The sequence below is a fragment of the Balaenoptera acutorostrata genome, chromosome 17 (genome assembly GCF_949987535.1).
Source record: "Balaenoptera acutorostrata chromosome 17, mBalAcu1.1, whole genome shotgun sequence".
Taxonomy (NCBI): Eukaryota; Metazoa; Chordata; class Mammalia; order Artiodactyla; family Balaenopteridae; genus Balaenoptera; species Balaenoptera acutorostrata.
Genome location: NC_080080.1, coordinates 16,713,909 through 16,734,373, shown reverse-complemented (window position 1 = coordinate 16,734,373; position 20,465 = coordinate 16,713,909). Strand labels below are relative to the sequence as shown.

At 49.3% G+C, this 20,465-nt stretch overlaps 1 protein-coding gene and 1 long non-coding RNA gene across 7 annotated transcripts in view; one reads left to right on the top strand and one right to left on the bottom strand.

Annotated features, from left to right (window-relative positions):
• The window catches only part of ZHX2 (zinc fingers and homeoboxes 2), a 172,574-nt gene that overhangs the window by 30,424 nt on the left and 121,685 nt on the right, over positions 1-20,465 (top strand). For 2 of the 6 annotated variants that reach the window (XM_007188842.2, XM_057532316.1), the window contains exon 2: positions 18,870-19,006. The exons of 2 other annotated variants lie outside the window; for them this stretch is intronic. The gene's annotated coding sequence lies outside the window, so the exon portion shown is untranslated. Of the gene's footprint in view, positions 1-2,728; positions 3,076-8,317; positions 8,379-18,869; positions 19,007-20,465 lie in introns of those variants that run through there. 2 more of the 6 variants (XM_007188843.2, XM_007188844.3) reach the window with 2 other exon arrangements.
• LOC103005391 (uncharacterized) lies at positions 1,639-3,757 on the bottom strand. The gene is made up of 2 exons (XR_451606.2): positions 3,587-3,757; positions 1,639-2,427 (listed from the first exon to the last, which is right to left on the bottom strand). It is a non-coding gene; the product is annotated as an uncharacterized LOC103005391 (long non-coding RNA).

Sequence of the window (20,465 nt, the reverse complement as noted above, 5' to 3'; positions counted from 1 at the left end):
AGGGACCTACAAATGCAAAAGTGCCTAGGGCTCCCAAATTTACGATGCAGCCTTTGCTGTGGAAACTTTACAAATGCTAGCCTGGTCATTCTCCGGAAGGTTTTTTTTTTTTAATTCTCATTTTACAGATGAGGAAATCTAAGCTTAAGGAGGTTAAGAAACTCATCCAAAGTCACATGGCAAGTAAAAGCCTATATTATATTAGTCAGGTTGAACTAACAGCTGTAACAACCCCCAAATTTTAATAGCTTAACAGCTTAGGAGCCTATTTCCTGCTCACGCCACAGTTCGGTGTGTATCTCTGGCAGGCAGTGTTCCACACAGTGATTCAGGGACCCAGGCTCCTTCCCTCTTGTGGCTGTCTCCCTCTAGTCCTGGGGGCTCTCTCCATTCAGTTGGGAGATGGAGAAAAGAGAACCACAAGTGGGAGGTTTTTAGGGGCCAGGCCTGGAGTTGGCCCGCATCACCTCCACTCAAATTCCATTGGTCGGAAAGCTGTCACATGACCACCTCTCACTGCAAGGAATGCTGGGAGATGTAGTCTAGCTGCTGCCTGGGAGGAAAAGGAGAGCATGTATACTGGGGAGCACTCTCAACCCCTGACACAGTGACAGTGTTGGATGCCAGCCCAGGTCTCTTGTACACAAAGTCCATGCTCTTTCCACTCAGCTGGTTCTTGTCACTTTTAACTTCCACAAAGCCTCTTTATGGGCCCTTTTCTCCAGCCAGACTTGCCTACTCACCGTTCCCAGCACCAGACCTTTGCCTGCTCAGTCCCGGTTGCTGCGGTAATGCTAGGAAGAGAGATGCTCCAAAAAGAAGCTCCTCCCTGCCATGGATTCGCTTTCAGGTTACCCTGAGAAGGCTGCTGTCTGTGTCTCCCAATCCCAGGCTCACTGGCTGCTTCTGGGCACATGCAGAAGCCAGTGATCACCTCCTCAGTGTGAGGAAAGGGGGGCTGAGCAGAGGGCTTCAGCGGCAGGAGGAAAGAGGTTTGAGCTGGAGGCTTGGCTGGACCATGAGCCTTGGGCAAGGCATCAGCAGGAAGCGGGTGGCACCCAGTGATCATGAAGCACTAAAGTGCCGCAATCCTGGTATTAATGGTCATTTGCCAAAAGTGACTCGCGTGGGTTGTCCCTAACCCATCAATGTGTGTTGCCTTTGAACTCACAGGATGCTAAGGGACAAAGCTGCTGGAGCCAGCTGGAGGCTAGATGCCCTGTGGGCACTGCCTGTAACTGTTGGGCAAGCCCAGTGACCCTGGCATTGTTCCAGTAGTGCCAGTGTTGGTGGGCACTCAGCTCCTTTAGGAGGGATTTATTCCTGAGTTGGAATAAATCCCTCCTCCAGGAAGACCTCTGTGATCCCCACCTCTTCAGAACTCAAGGGCACTTGTTGCCATTCCACCTATATATAGACCTTGCATTGCTTTGTGACCTCACTTATAGTCACCCTCTCTTTATCTGCAGTTGGCCTCAGAGGCAAGGAAACCGAGACCGTGGCCAGAGCCAAGTCGTCAGGGACACTCCTGAGCACTTTGTAGGCATCACAGACTCAACAGCATTTAGTCAGTTCTAACATTTCATCCAGATTCACACCCAGGACTAGTTTATTGTAAGAAGAGGAGTGGTACCCAGGCAGCATCCTTCTTTCTTTTTATTTGAGGGGAAAAGCACACTTTTTGTTTACGTGATGGGAAAAGTACACTAAGGGGAAAAAAAGATTTTGCCTGTAGTCATCTGAAACATTCATGGTCATCCCCCCTCATCTCTGTAAGGTGAATACAGTCGCAGTGGATACCTGTGTCTGTGTCCAAAACAATACAGCTTCAGTCAGATCTGGTCATGTGCCCTGGCTGCCATCACCAGCTGATAGACACTGGACCCGTTCCCTCATTTCTCTCTGCCTGTTTCCTTATCTGTCAAGCCGAGAGCCGACTGTGGCTAGCTCGTGGGGTGGCTGTGAGTTTAAAATGAGAGCATATCGAGACGACACTTGGCACGCAGCTCTCCTCCCAGCCCCCGTCAGTCTCTAGCGCAGGCGCAAAACCTTGCTTCAAAATGTGTCTCGCAAGAAGACTTGGCATCCAGGACGCACCCTGGGAAGAATTTGTTTTTGTTTTAATGCCGAGGACGTTTGCATGAAAACAGGATCTTCGTTGCTTAGGAATTGATCAACTCCTGCTGCTGCTTTTCCTCTGCTGAAGTGCCAGTCCCATATTTGTCACAGGCGAACGAGGAACGGTAGGGATGCCTGGGACCTCCACAGATACAGGATCGTGGCCCCTCGGGGCTGGTTTCGGAGGCCACGGAGTCAAAAGAGAATCAGGAATCCATCCCAGGCTGTAAAGAGCTGGCAAGTAAAGGGTGCCTCAGCCGAAGGACTGCCACATGAGTGAAGATTATCTGCAGGTCTACTTTGTTCTGGCTGCTCAAGGAAGAAGAGAAGACAAGGAGTTTAAGGCATGGCCTCCACCTGCAAGGATAAAAATGTAACAAAGGAGGCGGCAGGCAAGAGTGATAGGAACCAGTACCTACAGCGGAGAGACTGGGGGTCAGGAGCTGGATAGACTCAGGGTAGACACACGGCTTAACCTCTCTGCTCCCCAGTTTCCTCACGGACAAAGTAACACCCTTATGAGGATTAAATGAGATGCTACGTGTTAAATGCCTGGCATTGAGTAAGCACTCAGTAAAGCCAAACTGTTATTATTAATATTAATAATAACTATTCATCATAATACCAGATGCTCTCCATCCTAAGGAAGAGACAGCCAGATGACCACAGAAGGCTATTTAGAGGAAGGACCTGAACTTGATTTGTCACAGCTGTGTCCACCACAGACAGTTCTGGAGGAGGTTTGGAGATGCTTTCCAAGACGTCGAAGTAAAATTGCTTACAGGAACTTGGAGGAGGGTTTCCGGGACTCCTGCTCCGTAGGCACCCCACCCCGACCCGTTTGTGGCCCCAGCCTGGTCCCACGGACATCGGCACAGAAAGGACAGAGAACAGCCCAGAGTGACAACTCAACCGGTCAGGCCCTTCCTGTTTGCCTCCACGCTTGGCTTCCAGAAGGTAGTTGAGTGTTTGTGTCCAAATGCCCAGGAGAAACCAGACGCCTTTCTCTTTCTGTGTCCTTAATATATGCTAATCAAAGCCGAGAGCCTGCAGAAAAGATCTGCTTGGCAAAGCCCGGCTCCCTTGCCTTGGCCTGCGCACCCTCCCCAGCCTTCCCCTCCCATCTGCCTGTCCAGGGGCGTCCATAAATCCAGCTTTCGGAGCCCTTGGGGGCTGGCAAGGCCGCCACGGACCTCAGTCACATCACATCGCAGTGGAAACAATTGAAAACCACTTGGCAAAACTATGGGGTGATCTAATGTTTTATAGCAAGAATACGTTTCTTCCTCCCCATTCTTATTCAAGCCTTGGGGGGAAAGCCGGCTGCCCTCCAAGCTCGGTCAGGCTGGTACCCCGGGGTTCCTGCCTCTTTCCTCCCCTGTCTCAGATCACCCCACAGCGGGGTGGCCAGGCGGCCAGGCTGGCTTTGGCCGCCTCACAGGCCCTGGAGAAGCAGATCCGGCCTTACCTTCCTGAGTCGCCTGGCTGCCTTGGTCCCCTCAGAGGTGAGGCCATGGCCACAGGGGCCTGTGGGGAGGCCCATATATGGAGCCTGGAGAATGTGGGCTCTGGCAGGTGGCCTGGAAAAAAATGGCCGTGTTCTGAGGGTGAACTCCGCTGGATTATAAATAGCACTGTCTCCCTCCCCTTCCAACTCGCTGTGTCTGTCACTGCAGGGCTGACAGTTTAAATTCAAGAGGACCGAGCAGGACAGGGGGGCGGGGAGTGGGGAGGAGGGGGAGACGCCAGATCGCGCAGGAGGTTCAGCTGCTGTCTTGGGATTGATAAAGAGAATCACCACCAGCCAGACGATGGGGCTGAGAGTGGGACACATTTGGGAGTAGCAGAATGACTACTGATTTAATGCATTTTCATAAGCCAAGTGAGCATTGGGGGAAAACAAAGAGAAGTCCTACCTCCAGGAGATGGTTTTAGAGAAGCTTTAGAGCCTCTAAAAAATAATAATGAAAATCAGCTGCCTCAAAATAGAAAAGCTTTCTCTCTGGTTCTGAAACGTCAGCCGTCCTGGCCTGCAAATCAAAACCTACGGCCAGGTGCCCACAAAGGCCCATCCCTTGAGCCTTCTCCCAGAGGATTTCTCAGTGGGTTTTTGTGTCTCTCGGACACCGAGGAAGCAAGGGCGCTCGCTCCTTCTCTACAGACCTCAGCACGTTTTGCTCAGCACAGGGAGGCTGATGAATTTAGAAGGCATTAGGAAATAAAGAAGTAAAGGAGTGTGCGGCCCGGGCTGTAGAAAGCCACCCAGTCGCTCACACCTGGGGAATAGTGATGGCGGGGAGGTGTTTGGCGGGCCGGTTCTGCAGGGTCCTTGTCTGTGTCTCTGGCTCTGCAGGGTGCTCCTGGGGACCAGCGGCCACGTCTCCTGATTGGCTGCTCCTCTATCCGTGGTAGGAACTCCGTGGTAGGAACTGCAGGAGCTCTGCTGGGCGCCGTGATGGGACACACGTGCCCGGGAGGGTGTTGGGGGCTGGCAACACCTCCATGGGTGTTGGTGATTCCTCTGTAAACAGGCAGAGCTGGCTACAGTCACCTGTGTCCTTCATTTCAGCGCTTGTGGCTTTTGCGTCCACAGCAGTGATTTGGAAAAGGGTTAAGTGATGGGTTTCTCCTCTCCTACCTTTGTAATTCTCACTTCCTGTGCTCTATGGAGTGATGTTCGAAGTTAAGCATGTAAGAAACAAAAACAAGAAACTAAAGAGGAGCAGGGAAGCTTCTGTGTCTTTTGGATGCTCCTCAAAAGAAGGTCTCCAGACCCCACAGAAGGCAGGCACCGGGCAGAGGTGAGGTGCGCGTGGGTGGACATCGGAACTTGACTCCGGGTTGGATTTGGAAGGAGCATCTAAGGGAGCGGCGGTTTTTAAGCTGCGCTTTAGGAGGGCTGTTGGGGGAGGTGCCTCAGAGGCCAAAACAAAAAGGGCCTCCCAGACCCTCGCTCCTATTTCAAGCAAAGTGGCTCCACCTTTACCTGTTTTAGGTATCAGATGGCATTTTTTTTTTTTAAACTTTGAGTTTGTTTATTTATTTATTTATTTATGGCTGTGTTGGGTCTTCGTTTCTGTGCGAGGGCTTTCTCCAGTTGCGGCAAGTGGGGGCCACTCTTCAGCGCGGTGCGCGGGCCTCTCAGTATCGCGGCCTCTCTTGTTGCGGAGCACAGGCTCCAGACGCGCAGGCTCAGTAGTTATAGCTCACGGGCCCAGTTGCTCCGCGGCATGTGGGATCCTCCCAGACCAGGGCTCGAACCCGTGTCCCCTTCATTGGCAGGCAGACTCTCAACCACTGCGCCACCAGGGAAGCCCTGCATTTTTTTTTTAAAGGATTTCATGCCTTAAAAAGTTTGCAAACCAGCATGGCAACTCGCTCTGTCATTTTAATGCTGGGTAAATGGAAGACAGAGAAGGGGATTTTCCCAAGGTCATGGCCCACGACCAAGACCTCTGACTAGTTACATGCTGTGCTCAGGGCTCTTCTTTTGGGAAGGGAAATGCCAGGGTGCTGGGACTGGGAGGGACCACAGAGAGCATCTTATCAACCCCCTTCCTTCAGTAACTGAGGCCCCGGGAGATGATGGGATTTGTTCAAGGTGCAGTCAGTGCCAGACCTGGGGCCTGAAGCCGTCTCAGGTGCTCATAATAGAGGCAGCATGTGCCGTAAGAACCCAAAATGGTGGGTCTGATCCAATCTATACAGCTTCCCAGAGGAAGTGACACCGAGCTGAGATGAAAAGATGATGAGTAGAAAGGTGACGAGGGCCAAGGAGAGCATCCCAGCAGCGGAACCGCACGTGTGCTCGGTCCTATGGCCTGCTTACTGCTCCCGGGAAGCAGGGGCTCGAAAAAGATGTCAGCTCTCATGCGAAGGCTGCTCCCACATGTCTCTGCGTTGACCTCTTGCCGAGGGAATGTGGAAAATGAGTGGCGTCACCACCTGCCAGGTCAGGCCGCGTTCTGTGGCCTCTCAGAGAGGCCCCCTGGCAGCCCTGGAGCCCAGCTTATCAGGAACAGAGCCCGGGGTGGGGGGATGGCCCCTGCAGGGAGGCTTCCTGCCGTAGGATTTGAATACATAATGTGCCTCAACTTATCTGAGCTGTGAGAAAGTCCAGACGGCCTGCTCCAGACAGGAAAGGACATCGCAGGGACGGCGGCGTTCGTTCTTAGGGCAACTCCCTGGGACTCCTTGCAGAGAATGTTAGTCTCTCTCTCTGGGCGTGGACTTCCCATGAGGATAGGATGTGCCCTGGTTGGGCCTCTGGTTCTTGTTTCTGGTCCTGGGGTGTAGAATGTATTCCTTTACCAAGACTGAAGGAGGACTTGGGTAAAGATCCCCGGAAATGGGAACATTGATCATCGTCACCCAGATACACTTTAAAAACAAATACAAGTTATCTATTATATATACTCCAATAAAAAAAACCCAAAAAATACATGTTCTTTACGACGCAACATCCCAGGAAAAGGATTCCTGTTCTTCTCTTCCATTTTCTGGGACATGCGAAAAATAGCACCTGCTCTTGCCTGCAGAAGCCATCTCATCTAATCTTGGGCTCTCAGCTACTCTCCAGCAGCACCAAGCGGGAATCTGGGGCCGCCCAGGAGAGAGTGCAGGGATTTCTAAATCCACAAGTCCATCGGAGACCTCCCAGTCACTCCCGTTTTCTGATATGCCTTCGGAGGGGGGACTTCTACGTGAGATGTCTTCCTTTGCTTTCATGAGATTCACAGCCTCCATCCTGACATGCCCACCGCGGTCCTGCGAGCATGTGCAGATGCCAGCTTGACGCTTCAGGCTTTCTCAAGGCCTGTCCGAGGAGCAGGAGTCCTGCAAGACGCTCCATGACAAAGGGTTCCATTGTCGTGTTAGTCTGGGAAATGCTGCACACTGATTCCTCCTGTGTGTTAGGACTCTGCTCAGATAGCACCAGCTCCGAGAGGTCTTCCCAGACCTCCACCCCCTTACCTGCTCCGTTCCTCAGAGTCCTTTTACATCCTCATTTTACACTTGTCTGTTTACCTCTGTGTAGGCCATCTCCCCCTCACTAACGATGCTCCCCCCCGTTCTTGCTTGGCTGTTTTGTTCAGGACTGTATCCCTCGTGCCCAGAACACTGCCTGGTTCAATAAGAGAATGTGTCAAATGAACACATGGACCAATCAATATGTTCAAACGCTCAGGACTCCTTCATATATAATTCCGTTTAACTCTGTTTAGCTCAGTATTTTTTCATCCTTCTTTCCCCTTTTCTTCAAATGCCCAGCTCATCTCACGTCACGTAGGACCAAGTCACATTTGACCCTGGGAGGCCAGCCCTGACCACCCTGGCGAGAGTGGCAGGCCTCCTCGTCCCACTCTGTCTCGTCACCAGGTTTCATTTCCTCTGTGGTCTGATGACCAGTGGAAATGGGCTTCTTCACTAGTTCGCTCACTCCTCTGCTCTGAATTCTACGAGGGCAGGGACCTTGTCTGTCCTGGTTCACCACTGACTCCCCCATGCCTAGAACAGTGCCTGGGAAGTGCTCGGTAATGATTTGCTGCGTGAATAGCCCTCTTTTCTGACTTACCCTCATCCACAGCCCATAGAACTTAAATTCCACCAAACACACTCTGGGACATGCTGTTTTCTGTCAACTCTCACCACCAGTTGCCAGCCATCTGGTACAGTGGATGCTCCCTTCATCCATCAAGACACCAAGTGTCAGAAAGGGAAGGGATGACAGAGGCCATCTACCCAGTGCCCCTGTTTTTTGGAGGGAGAAATAGAGGCTCCCAGAGGGCAGTTGGTACCAATTCAGGACTGGTCCACCAAGACTCCTGTCTCTTACTTGGGTTATACTCCTGCCTTAGTTTTCTAGGGCTACGGTGACAAACTACCACAAACTTGGTGGCTTAAAGCAACACACGTGTTATCTGCCAGTTCTGGAGGTGAGAAGTCTGAAATGGGTCTCACTGGGCTAAAAGCAGGGCGTTGGCAGGACTCTGTCTTCTGGAGGCTCTAAGGGAGAATTCATTTCCTTGTCTTTTCCAGATTCTAGAGCTGGCTGTATTCCTTGGCTCACAGCCCCTTCCTCCATCTTCCAAACCAGCAGTGCCAATTGAGTCTTTCTTGAGCTGGATCGCTCTGACTTTGACCCTCCTGCCTCCCTCTTCCACTTCTAAGGACCTTTGTGATTACACTGGGCCCATCCGGATAGGCCAGGATAATCTCCCCACGGCAACAACCTTAATCACATCTGCAAAGACCCTTTGGTATGTAAGGTGACATATTCACAGGTACTGGGGGTTAGGGCGTGGCATATTTGGAGGGGGCGTTGTTCCGTGTGCCACACCTCCCAACGCATAATCTGCCTGTTGGTCCAACTTCAGGCAAATAAATGCATGTTCTCCCTGCACATGCCCCAGCACTTTCTGCATCTCTCAGTTGCAGTACTTGTCACATCACTTTATAGCTCATTCAGCGTCTGGCTGGCTGGCTAGGCCACGACTGCCTCATGGGCAGGGCCCGGCCATCTCTGTGCCCAGCTGTTGGCACATTCCTAGCACTTAGAAAGCACACGGGGAGTGCGGGTTGCCTTGGCTGAGACCGAAGTGGTCCATATTCATTTTACAGCACTCTCCCCATCGCCATTTCCATTCAGCGACTGAAGGGGCCTCCCCCAGGTTCTGGTGTTCAGGTTCTGCCCTGGGATCAGTCCTCACCGAGATCAAGAGAGACTCCTGGCATGTTAAAATATGGAAAAAATATTAAAACTGATTATAGAAATTGAAGATCTGTAAAATAATTAAACCAGCAAGTTAACTCTTTTGACATCCAAAATACAATGCCATAGGATCGTCTTGTAAGCTTACTGCAGGTTTATATTTTAAATACATTAATTCAGGGTATTCTACGTGTGTTGTAGGCCCAAATTCAGACAGCCACATATGTGTCTTGCAGGGACTGTCAAAAGTTTAAGTGTATGCCCGTTCATGAAGGAGAGGCCTGGCCCAAGAAGCCTTCCTACTCACGTCCCCAGACCTCTGGCCCTTGCAAGAGCCCATGCTTGGAATAAAGGCTGAAGGAAAAGCCTTTGGGATGCAATTTAATACTCAGGATCAGACCTTGGGCAAGTTCACATCCCTCATCCAAACTACTTGTACTCAGCTGGCCTGGAGCCCATGACCTCTAAATTCCCTTTTCACCAACATCTTATTACCTGGAGGGATCTAGGACAGATTCTGGTGACGGGTTTCAGGTTCTAATGCAGCCATGATGACAGTTTTGCTTCTGGCCTGAGCCAGTAAGTGATTGGGTCACTGACCTTCCTTTCCCGGACATCCTAGCAGGTTTCTTCTGCTCTCCCCAGCATTCCTGGCCTTACAGAATCCTACAGCATTGGAACATTGGCACCTCAGAGAGATCTGGTCCTGTCTCCCCATCTGCGGTCAGAGGGTAAACCACCTTCCCCATGCATCTAAGTTGGGATTGAACCCCAGGTCTCCCAGTTGCTTGCCCCCTGATATTTCTGCTACACCATATCAGTCTGGAAGGGCTAGGGTGGTTTCTTACTCTGAAGGGAGTACAGATTGAAAAGCACAGAAAACCCTGATTTTGAAGTAGCTTTGATGGCTTTTAGAAAGAAAACAGGACCAAAAAAAATCATAAACAGTTGGAAATAATTTATATGTTTATGTGTTATATGCTTTTCTATTTCTTTTTTTTTAACATCTTTATTGGAGTATAATTGCTTTACAATGGTGTTTAGTTTCTGCTGTATAACAAAGTGAATCAGCTATACATATACATATATCCCCATATCTCCTCCCTCTTGCGTCTCCCTCCCACACTCCCTATCCCACCCCTCTAGGTGGACACAAAGCACCGAGCTGATCTCCCTGTGCTGTGCGGCTGCTTCCCACTAGCTATCTATTTTACATTTGGTAGTGTATATATGTCCATGCCACTCTCTCACTTCGTCTCAGCTTACCCTTCCCCCTCCTCGTGTCCTCAAGTCCGTTCTCTATGTCTGCGTCTTTATTGCTGTCCTGCCCCTAGGTTCTTCAGAACCATTTTTCTTTTTTTTTTTAGATTCCATATATATGTGTTAGCATACGGTATTTGTTTTTCTCTTTCTGACTTACTTCACTCTGTATGACAGTCTCTAGGTCCGTCCACCTCACTACAAATAACTCAATTTCGTTTCTTTTTATGGCTGAGTAATATTCCATTGTATATATGTGCCACATCTTCTTCATCCATTCATCTGTCGATGGACACTTAGGTTGCTTCCATGTCCTGGCTGTTGTAAATAGAGCTGCAATGAACATTGTGGTACATGCCTCTTTTTGAATTATGGTTTTCTCAGGGTATGTGCCCAGTAGTGGGATTGCTGGGTCGTATGGTAGTTCTGTTTTTAGTTTTTTGAGGAACCTCCATACTGTTCTCCATAGTGGCTGGAGAGGGTGTGGAGAAAAGGGAATCCTCTTGCACTTGTTGGTGGGAATGCTTTTCTATTTCTATGTCCTATTTTACAATAAAAACACATTTTAAAAGTCACAAAAACTAAACTAAATAAATGGGGTTCCAGGTCCTCAAGTCAACTGGGAACTCTTTACTCCTTTCCTGAGCTCTTTCAGGCCTGTTCTTCTTCTATCCGCTTCATAAAGCCTCCTCCAGCCCCCTACCCACCATGGCCCCTGCACGCCTGCATCTATGGCTTGGGCTGGTCCATCCATTCATTCATTTGCTCCTCCCATCAAGTAGTTATGACGGTCCTCGTTTATTTAATGCACCATGTACCCCTAGGTTGCCCTTGGTGACACACAGTATGACATAGTAAAAACAGCCAGACCCAGGTGTCCAGCAGAGACCTGTACTTCTCTCTGTCTTAACCTCTCTGGGCCTCAGATTGCTCATTTGCAAGTAAGGGGCCTGTCCTGAGTCACGCTTGCACACCCAAATGCATACAGAGGTCAGGCAGGTGAAGAGAATGAGGGAGGCTAGCTAGGGGTAAGTCACAGGAGTGGCGGTGACTTTGGCAAATTAGAGCATCCCTGCCCAGCCTAAAGGGGACACTTGCCACTGAACTCCCACTGACTGTTCCCATGCAGGGATATGGATTCACTGAGACCAGGGAGCCCCTTATTAATTTTTTTAAGAAAAGTTGGAAATCTTGATTTTTATGGGATATTCCCAAAATGTTTAAAGCAGTGTATAAAGTCAAAGAAAACATATCTAAGGGCCAAATCCAGTCCCAGCCACCTGTTTGCAAGGCCTGGGCCAGAGGCTCGGTAGATTGCATTCCGGCTTTCCCACTCGGATAGGTGGGGTTGCTGCCACGCCTGCCTCGCTTCCTTCGGGCCTGGATGTGTGTTTTTCCCTCTGCGGTCCAGGCATTTATTGGCCCTGGAAGATAGCGGAGGCTCAATTAAAGATAGCTATAAAGGGCTAGATCCCCGTGTTGTACTCCTGTGTGCTGCCCCCGTCCCCCCAAGACCAGCACAGCGCTGGGTATACAGAGTAGGACCAGTAACGTGTACTTACTAAATAAGCAGCAACAGCAACTTTAAATGATATTATGGAATCAGTTATGAAGTAGGTACAAAGAAGCCCATGGATTTTGGCAAAATGGGTGTAATATTTGGTAAAGAGGCTGATCCACCTGAAACCTCTAAGAGAGACCCCTGGTCTGTAATTTATCCTCCTCCCTTGTATAGGTTAGAGAAATGGAGTCTTGCTGGTTTATATCATTTTTTCAAAGGCTGCAGCAGCCCCTCCGGGCCTAAATTAATTTATTCCTTCAAGCCATAAATTTCTGTCTCACCCTTTCTTTATTCCCTCCTTCATTGTCCCCTGTTCACCAGGAGGAGCTAGCAGACAACTCAAGGACATGTCTTACTTACCAGGGGCAGGACTTGGGCTTTGGGCAGAAAAGAAGCCCATTATGCCCCAAATCTGTGCCTGTGAGGGTGATCGCACCTTTTTGCAGCTGAAGGGAACACAAAGAAACACTTGAGCCCAGTGGCATCGGCGGGAAAATGGGCCATTCTTCTCGCTGCGCCCCATTCCCACCAGCCCTCCGCTTAACCTCCAAGCAAGAGAGGCCCCAGTCTCTAGCAGGTTTCTCTGCTGGACACTCCAACAACGTATTAGCATATTTTGCATTTAAAAAGGACTTGGAAAATGAATTAAATGATTGGCATGGTGTTTCAAAAGGTTCTTCCAAACTACTAGTAATTGTGTGGTTTTAAAATACACCATTCCTGCCTGAAATACCCCAGGCCTGGCAGCCAGTTTAATCAGGAGACATTGTACCAGGCAGGGGCATATTTTAAGGCTCGTGATACCCAGTGATTGCCTGAACAGTACCTGGAGACTTGCTAAAGAGAACCTTGTCCTAGTTTTTCAGCAGAGCTGGCAGTTCATTTTCCTCCCTTACAGAGCTGAGATTTACGCCAATTTAAAACCTCTTTTTTATGAAAGGGGCTGGATCAGCCCTGTAACCATCTACCAAGGCACCAGGCAGTGTAGACAGTATCCCAACTCTGACAATGAGCTAAGTGAGGTGGAGCTGGGTGCTAGGTTGGTCACTTATGGCACTGCTGTGGCCAGGGGGGCTCAGGGCAGGGGGCGGAGGGAGCACGAGTGTGATGGAAGCTTCCAGAACATGCTTGGGAAAATGCTATTCTGGTCCAATCTCCTCATTTTTCAGGTGAAAAAGATGGAACCCAGAAAGACTATTACTTGCCCAGGGTCACAAGCCCTTTTCACTCTTTCATGACAGTAGAATTCAGATCTCCTGACTCTTAATCCAGATTTGTTATTTTTTTCAAGTCCAGAGAAAAGAAAACTAATCAGGAGATCAGGGTGTGGGGTTGAGTAGGATTCCTAGGGGGAGATTAGGAAGTCTGAGGTGGAGGAATTTAGGAATGACAAGCTATGGGAGAACCTCTGGCTTTTTAGAAAAACTGAGGGTTGTTATTCATTATTATAATTAATGATGATAATGATAAAGGTAATAATTGCTAACATTTGTGTGCTTTCTTGGAGCCAAGCACTGTGCCCGGTGCTGTACCTGTATTATCTCCTTTAATCCCCACACACCTCTGGGAAGCAGGTCAGTACTAACATAACCCTGTTTTACCGATGAGAAAACTGAGGCCCAGGGTGACCCAGATCAGACTTCAGAATCAGAATCTTTAGGGGAAAAACAGGAGAGAATCCATAAGCAAGTGATCAGGAAATGGTGGGATCGGGCCAACAGGCCCCTGGAAAGTATTGAGAACAGAGACAAGATGAGGGAGAAAAGAGCTGGAACAGAGGAGAGCACTGGGGGGGCAGCTAGAAGGTTCCGGTCAAGAGCGCAGAGTGAGGTGCAGTGTGCGCGGAACAAAGGGACCTCTGTGAAGTGGATGCTGATGTCTGTGGGGAGGGCAGCTCTGACCTCAGGGCAGAAACACAGACCTGGGCTCAGGAGGAATGAAGCAAATATTCCTGTAGAGTGTGTGTGTGCGTGCGTGCGTGTGTGTGTGTGTGTGTGTGTCCTCCTCCTACACACATCCCTCAGGAGCGACTGCCGTAAGGGAGAGTGTGTCCTCAAACCAGCTCAGCCTGGGTCGTTGCGTGGAAAAAGAATGAGAGGTCCGATCGAAAGAGAAATCAAAACCTGGGAAGACAGGGAACGCCATGACTGATGTGTTGCCCCAGTGTCTGATCGCGGAACCTCACGAGACGCCCTCCCACAACACACCTGTTTGACGGAGAGCCGCCCGTGCTGTCGTGAGATGACTGTGCGGGGTGTGGATGGGAGTGGATGCACGGAGGCAGCCCCAGTGCACGTGGGCCGAGGTGGACTATGGGATGGGGTGGGGGCGGGGCGGGGCTGCCCCGAAGGGCTGCATGGTCTATTTCACCTGATATTTTTCCCACCCCTTCCTGAGGATGATGGATCGTATATGTGAATGGGCTCCTGGATGACTAGTTCCAGGTTGTTCTCATTGGGAACATAAAGTACAGTGGGTTTGGGGTCTACCAGGGTCTTGTGGGCTGGCTTCTATTTTACACAAGAGTATCCAGGAGATGGCAGATACTAATTCATTGATCCCACAAATTGAGGGTATTGATCTTTTTTTAAACAGTCATTGAAATACTGCATTTCGGCAAAAAGTTAGAAAACATTTACTTAACTCTGCGCCAGTGATTGACTAGAATATTGCACAACTATTTTAATGTTGGTTATGAGAACTGTGTAATAATAAGGGTAGATACTTGCATGGGACATTAGGTAAAACGAGGAATATATAAAGGGTATGTGTAGTAGAAGGACTTTTTTTTTTTTAATTTATTTTTGGCCGTGTTGGGTCTTCGTTTCTGTGCGAGGGCTTTCTCCAGCTGTGGCGAGCGCGGACCACTCTTCATCGCGGTGCGCGGGCCTCTCACGGTCGCTGCCTCTCCCGTTGCAGAACACAGGCTCCAGACACTCAGGCTCAGTAGTTGTGGCTCACGGGCCTAGTTGCTCTGCGGCATGTGGGATCTTCCCAGACCAGGGCTCTAACCTGTGTCCCCTGCATTGGCAAGCAGATTCTTAACCACTGCGCCACCAGCGAAGCCCCAGAATGGGTTTTTTAAATGTCATTTCTTGCCACCAGCTGTTTCTCAAGTAACTTTAATTCAAAGTAATCAATATGTCACTGAGACATATTGGGGGGGCGGCCTGCCCTACATAAAGGGACTCTATCATGTGAAGTTTTGAATATGACTGAACACGCAGAGGAAGCGCACCTGGGAAACCAGTACCAAACCTCTCTTTGATCTTGGTTATCGTATAAGCTAGCCTGACTGAAACCGCAACAGCCTTCAGATGCCCACCACCCTTTCCAAAACAAGAACCGGTTCGGTGAGGTCACCTGCTGGTCACTCCATTTGCATTTGGTGGTCAGTGCTGGTCAGGGTGTAATTCAGCTAAATGAATTTTGCAAATTCCTGGTGATTTTACAGGCAGGAATGGAGGCTGAGAATTTTGAGATTTTAAAAATGCATTTCAGAAATACCATCACGTTAGAGCTTCCTTTCGGTCCCTTGGGGTGGCCACCAAGTAAACAGCTTAATTTCCATCCCAGCTGGAGGTACAGAACGCAGCCTTCACACTCACCAACAGATAAATGTCTCCTGTCCCTGGCAGTGCTTAATGGCTTTTAGTAGAGTTAAGGCTGGGAAGAAAGGAACTGACTTCCTCTTATTGGGTAAAATTGAAACCCCGAGGAGACGATTCCATTTCAGGCAGACCCTTTCCTTCTCAGATGACTCATCCCCAGCCCAGCCAACTCCCTTTCAGCTCATTCAGGTAAAATGGAAGGCAGAGGCCACCCGACCGGGCAGGCGGTGAGGGGGGCTGGTGAGCTGGGTGTTTGGGGTTTGTCAGCTGAGGATTTGCATTTCTAATAAGGGCCACGTCCTGGGGGGCTGCAGCTCAGTGGCTGCGAGTGTCTTTTTTTTAATATATATAATTTTATTTTTATTTTATTTTATTTTTTAATTTTCATTGGGGTATAATTGATTTACAATGTTGTGTTAGTTTCAGGTGTACAGCAAAGTGAATCTGTTCTTCATATACCTATACCCACTCTTTTTTAGGTTCTTTTCCCATATAGGCCATTACAGAGTATTGAGTAGAGTTCCCTGTGCTATCCAGTAGGTCCTTATTGTGGCTGCGAGTCTCTAGCTCTCTAAGTGCTCTGTTTTGCAGGGGCCTAGGCAAGAGTCTTCAGCATGAATAAATAGCTGTGGAGAAGGAGGGGAAAGGGCAGGATAGGGGAGTGAGTACCAGAAGCGCTGAGCCTTTAAAATGGTATTGTAGCAAGACGCAGGGCTCCCTGGGGAAGTCCTCGCCAGCCTTTCCCTCACCGGCCCTTTGTCTATGTAAGAGAAACTTATTAAATGGTGCACTCCAAGATTTTGAGATTTATTGTTATTTCTCCAAAGAGAAGTCAGCAGGCATGTGTATCCCAGCATTATTTATACGGTAGAAAATTAGGAAAAGAAAAACAATGTCCAACAAGAGGTGAATGATAAAATAATTCAACGATTAAATAAATTCATTGTTAAGTAAATAAATAGTAGAAATCCTTAAGTCAACAGCATGTCTATTAAGTAATGTGATTCTTTTCAATGTTAAATGAAAAATGCAGGATACACGTTGTACATAGAGTTTTTATTTAAAAAAAAAAAGAAAAATGCATAAAACAAAAGACTGTTCTGAAATAAAAAGGAGTAACCACCAAAAAAATAAAATAAAATAAAAATAAATAAAAAACAGGCACACAGATGGAAACAGCAAAATGTTAATGCAGTTAATCTTTAGACGTGGAATCAGAGATTATGTTTCCTCTTTTATTTCTAAATTTCCTACAATGGACCTTTTTTTTTCTGATCGTAGAAGTTAGATGTCAAAGCAGGAAACTATCGTATACACTCGTTTCTTTTTTTCTTTGTTTGTTTTCCTTCCTTTTTTACTCTCCTCGCATGAGAATGTCAGCTATGCTGTCAGTGGAACCGTGGGTGTTCTGCCCGCCAGATACTGTACTGCTAACAGGAAACAGAGAGCTGCAGGGGTATAAGGACGAGACCCGACGTTCCTAATCCCCCTCACCCATCGTTCCCTCCTCCGTGAGTCCATCTACACACTTCTTGAACTTGTTTATATTTTTAGCTGCTACAGCCTCTCGGGCCCAAGGAGTTGCCTGTGTTTTCCACCCTCTGTGTGAAGTGGCAGAGGCCTGTGCGACAGGTATCCTTAGATGACCTCCTTTAGACTCCAAGGGTCCTCCCTGGTTTTGCATTTCTAGGACTGAGCAAACAAAAGAAGAACCTTGACTACACATTCGCAATTAACCAAGCACATGAAGAGACAGCATCGATTTTGTAGACTTGTTGAACTTGGTGTTGGAAGAGACCTCAGAAATTGTTTAGACCAGTGTTTTCCTAAAAGTCCACATAATGGGAGTCAGTATTCCAGAAACCAGTGGAAGTTGTACAGTACCCAGGATACAGTGACACTGGCTGCCTAAAAATATTGTGGTGTGGTAGGGGGTTTGGGGGGTTGTTTTGTTTTCACTCTGGGCTGGAAGTGGGTGACAACGGTTACTTTGTTTTGATCAGAAACTTCAGCACTTACACAAATGCTTCACTATTTTGTTAATGGAGAAACTAATTACTGTATGAGGGACAAAATCTTTTAAAATTGGGGGTGAGAGAAGGTGGACATTGGTGGGACTCAGCTAATCTGGGCCCACCTGCGAGGCGGTGAAGGCAGGAATATCCTGGCACTCCTGATGGATGAGAAAATGGACTGGAGAGCAGCTGCCTGACCCCAGCTAAGCAGGCTGGTGCATGGGGGCAGTGGCCGAGAATCCAGGGTGTCTACCTCGAAGGCCTGGGCTGCCTCCAGGGCACCCAATCTGCCTGTTTAAACCAAGTCCCTGAGTTGTGTTTCCTGTACTGCGAATAATTCAGCAGACTTTGAATTTTTGCTCCAAATGTGATCTTTCTTTCCAGACTCAGTCCTGGGTCTAGAAAATGATTATTGTAATTGCCTTTCTAGATCCTCCCATATTTCCCAGCTGTGGAATACTGACTCGCAGGTTCAAAAGATTCCAGTAGGAAAGTAGGTGGGCTCTGGAATCCGACAGCCTGGGTTAATCAAATCCTGCCTCCCCCACCCACCAGACAACGATCCCAGGTGTAACTTCTCTGAGTATCAGTTTTCCCAACTGTAAAATGGGAATAACGATAGTATCTGCCATAAGGGTCACTGCGAGGACTGAACAGCGTAATGAATGAAAAGTGCTTGCCCGGTTCCTGGTGCCCAGTACACACTCAGTAAAGATGAGTTGTCACCTTCAGCAACATCGTTGTTATTATCAGTTTTCCATGGAAAGACCACAGCCAGGACCCAGAGCCAGCTCTGAACCTATTTTGCTTGGCTGGACCAGGGGCATTCACTCTGCTGGCTGTGTTATTTGCTTTATCCTCCAGGGGAAAACAATCCGCCAGTTCCTTATTCACCTGGTACCCATTTTAAAGGCCCTGAGAACTGACGTGGTATGATCAAGGTCACACTGCTTCTAGGGGCAGCGGGAGAAATTTCCCGTCTCTAGAGCTCTTCACTCTGCAGTGCCCTGTTCCCTCTGGACACCTCCTTGGATCCTCCAGACCAGGAGAGGGAGAAACAGGAGAAACAAATGACCAGATCCTCGGGAACCCTAGTTTGGATCGCTGTTTCCTGCGCGCCTGCCACTTGCTTAAGGTCTTCCCTTATTCAGTAGATGTCGGTGCCACTTTGGGTGGAGCTGATGCTTCCTGTTTCACTTTCCTCCCCTCCTGACTGTGAAGGAACCGCCAACCCCACCTGAGAGCCTCGGTCCCTGGCGTGGATGATAGACATGCTGGGGGCCTGTAAGAGGGCCAGGAGTCGGCTGGTGGCTTCTGGCTGGTTTGAAGCCCTTGTCCCCACTATGCTCGCCCCATTGGGGCGTTACAGGAATTCTCTGAGGCACGTGCCCCCGTGAAAAGGCCCTTCCAGGTCTCTAAGGCCTCTCTGACCAGAAGCCCCCCTACCTGAATCAGCCACTTCCTGAGCACATTTTTGAGATGTAGACATTCTGGGGCCACAAAGCTGAACGAGCTTTACTTCCTGCCTTCACAGGTGGGGCAAGTCAGGCCCAGACTGTGAGCCAAATGACCGGGGATTCTTGTACCCACAGGGTTTTGGGGGCCGGTGTTCCAGGCAGAGCGGCGCCCGAGCAAAGGCACTGAGGCGTGACCTTGCACTTGGCGTGGAGCTGAGCGCTTCCTTGTTCTCCAGTTGCTTTGAGTGTGTTTCTTCTGCCCCAGCTAGATGGTAAGTGCTTCTAGGCAAGAGGTCATAGTGAGCCCTGCTCCTTCTTCTCTAGCCCCTGTGCTTGGGGGGGGTGATGGGCAGCTTGGAAAGCACCTTCGCCTGAGTCATCAGTTGCTGACCTGCTCAGCAGCTTTGTGACGTCAGATTTTATCCCCATTTTACAGATATGGCAACTGAGGCCTTGAGAGGGTGACTTGATGGCTCAGCTACTCAGTGACTGAGCCTAGATTTGCACTCAGGTCTGAGGTCTGACTCCAACTCCTCCCTAGATCTCACCCTCATGGTCAACACTGAGGGAATGCGCGTGGATTCGGTGCTCGGCGCAGAGAGAGATGCTGAGAGGGAGGGAACACGTGAGCATGAGCTTGTGGGGCTCGGTGGAAAGGGCGCTGGCTCTGGAAGGGAGACCCCTGGCTCAAGTCCCAGCTCTTCCAAGCATGAGCTGCATGGACTTAGAATAGTCACTTCTCTTTGGGGCTCAGTTTCCCTGGATGGAAAATGAGAAGATGGTAGGAGATTCCATCTCGTAAATCTATAGAACTATGAAAACTTTGGTCTTCAGTGCTTTCTTACATCTCAGCACCCCCAGCTCTGTCAGGCCTGCACTCCCAGTCCCTTCCCAGGAACCCCCATCCCTGGGTCTCTTCCAGCCTCTGTGCTCCCCTCTCCCCAGCAAACCCAACCTCTAGCTCAGTGGCATCGCCTGAGGAGCCTGTTAAAATGCTGACTCCCAGGCAACATCCCAGAACCTGATGACTCTGAGTCCCTGGGAGATGGGCCCAGGAACCTGCATTTCTCCTCTAAACACTCCCAGGAAATTCTGCTCATCAGCCAGACTTGGCAGTTCTTGCTGAGCTCAATAGTTCTCCAACTTTGGCAGGCATCAGAGTCATGGGGCGGGGGCGTGAAATGACTGGGCCCCATACCCAGAATTTCTGATTCAGTAGTTCAGAGGGGGGTCCACAAATGCGCACTTCAAACAAACTCCCAGGTGATGCAGGGGACCACACTTGGAGAACCACTGCCCTAGCTCATTTCCCGAGCCAGCCAGCAAAGGCATCTTTACTCGTGGGCGACGGCTGGGGTGCAGCAGTCCTGTCAGCACGTGAACTTTTAACAGAGACCTTCAAAATTATTGAGATATTATAATAACAGCTACCATTTATTTAGTATGATACGTGCTACCTGCCAGGCCCTGTGCTAGATGTCTACGATCCATGTCTCTCATTATTATATAGGGTTTGCAGATTCAAAAACCAAGGATGAGATTAAGTGATGGTCTAAGATTGCACTTGCTACAAATACCACCAGGACTTCCTAGAGGAAAGTTTGGGCTACTTTCTTTACCCCACGAGGCCTGTCTTTGCTGTCTCTGCCTGGAGTGTCAGGAGAATTTCCAGCCAGGTTCAGAGAGGGGTCACCACCCAGGTTGGGAGTGGGATTTTTGGTTGGAGGAGGC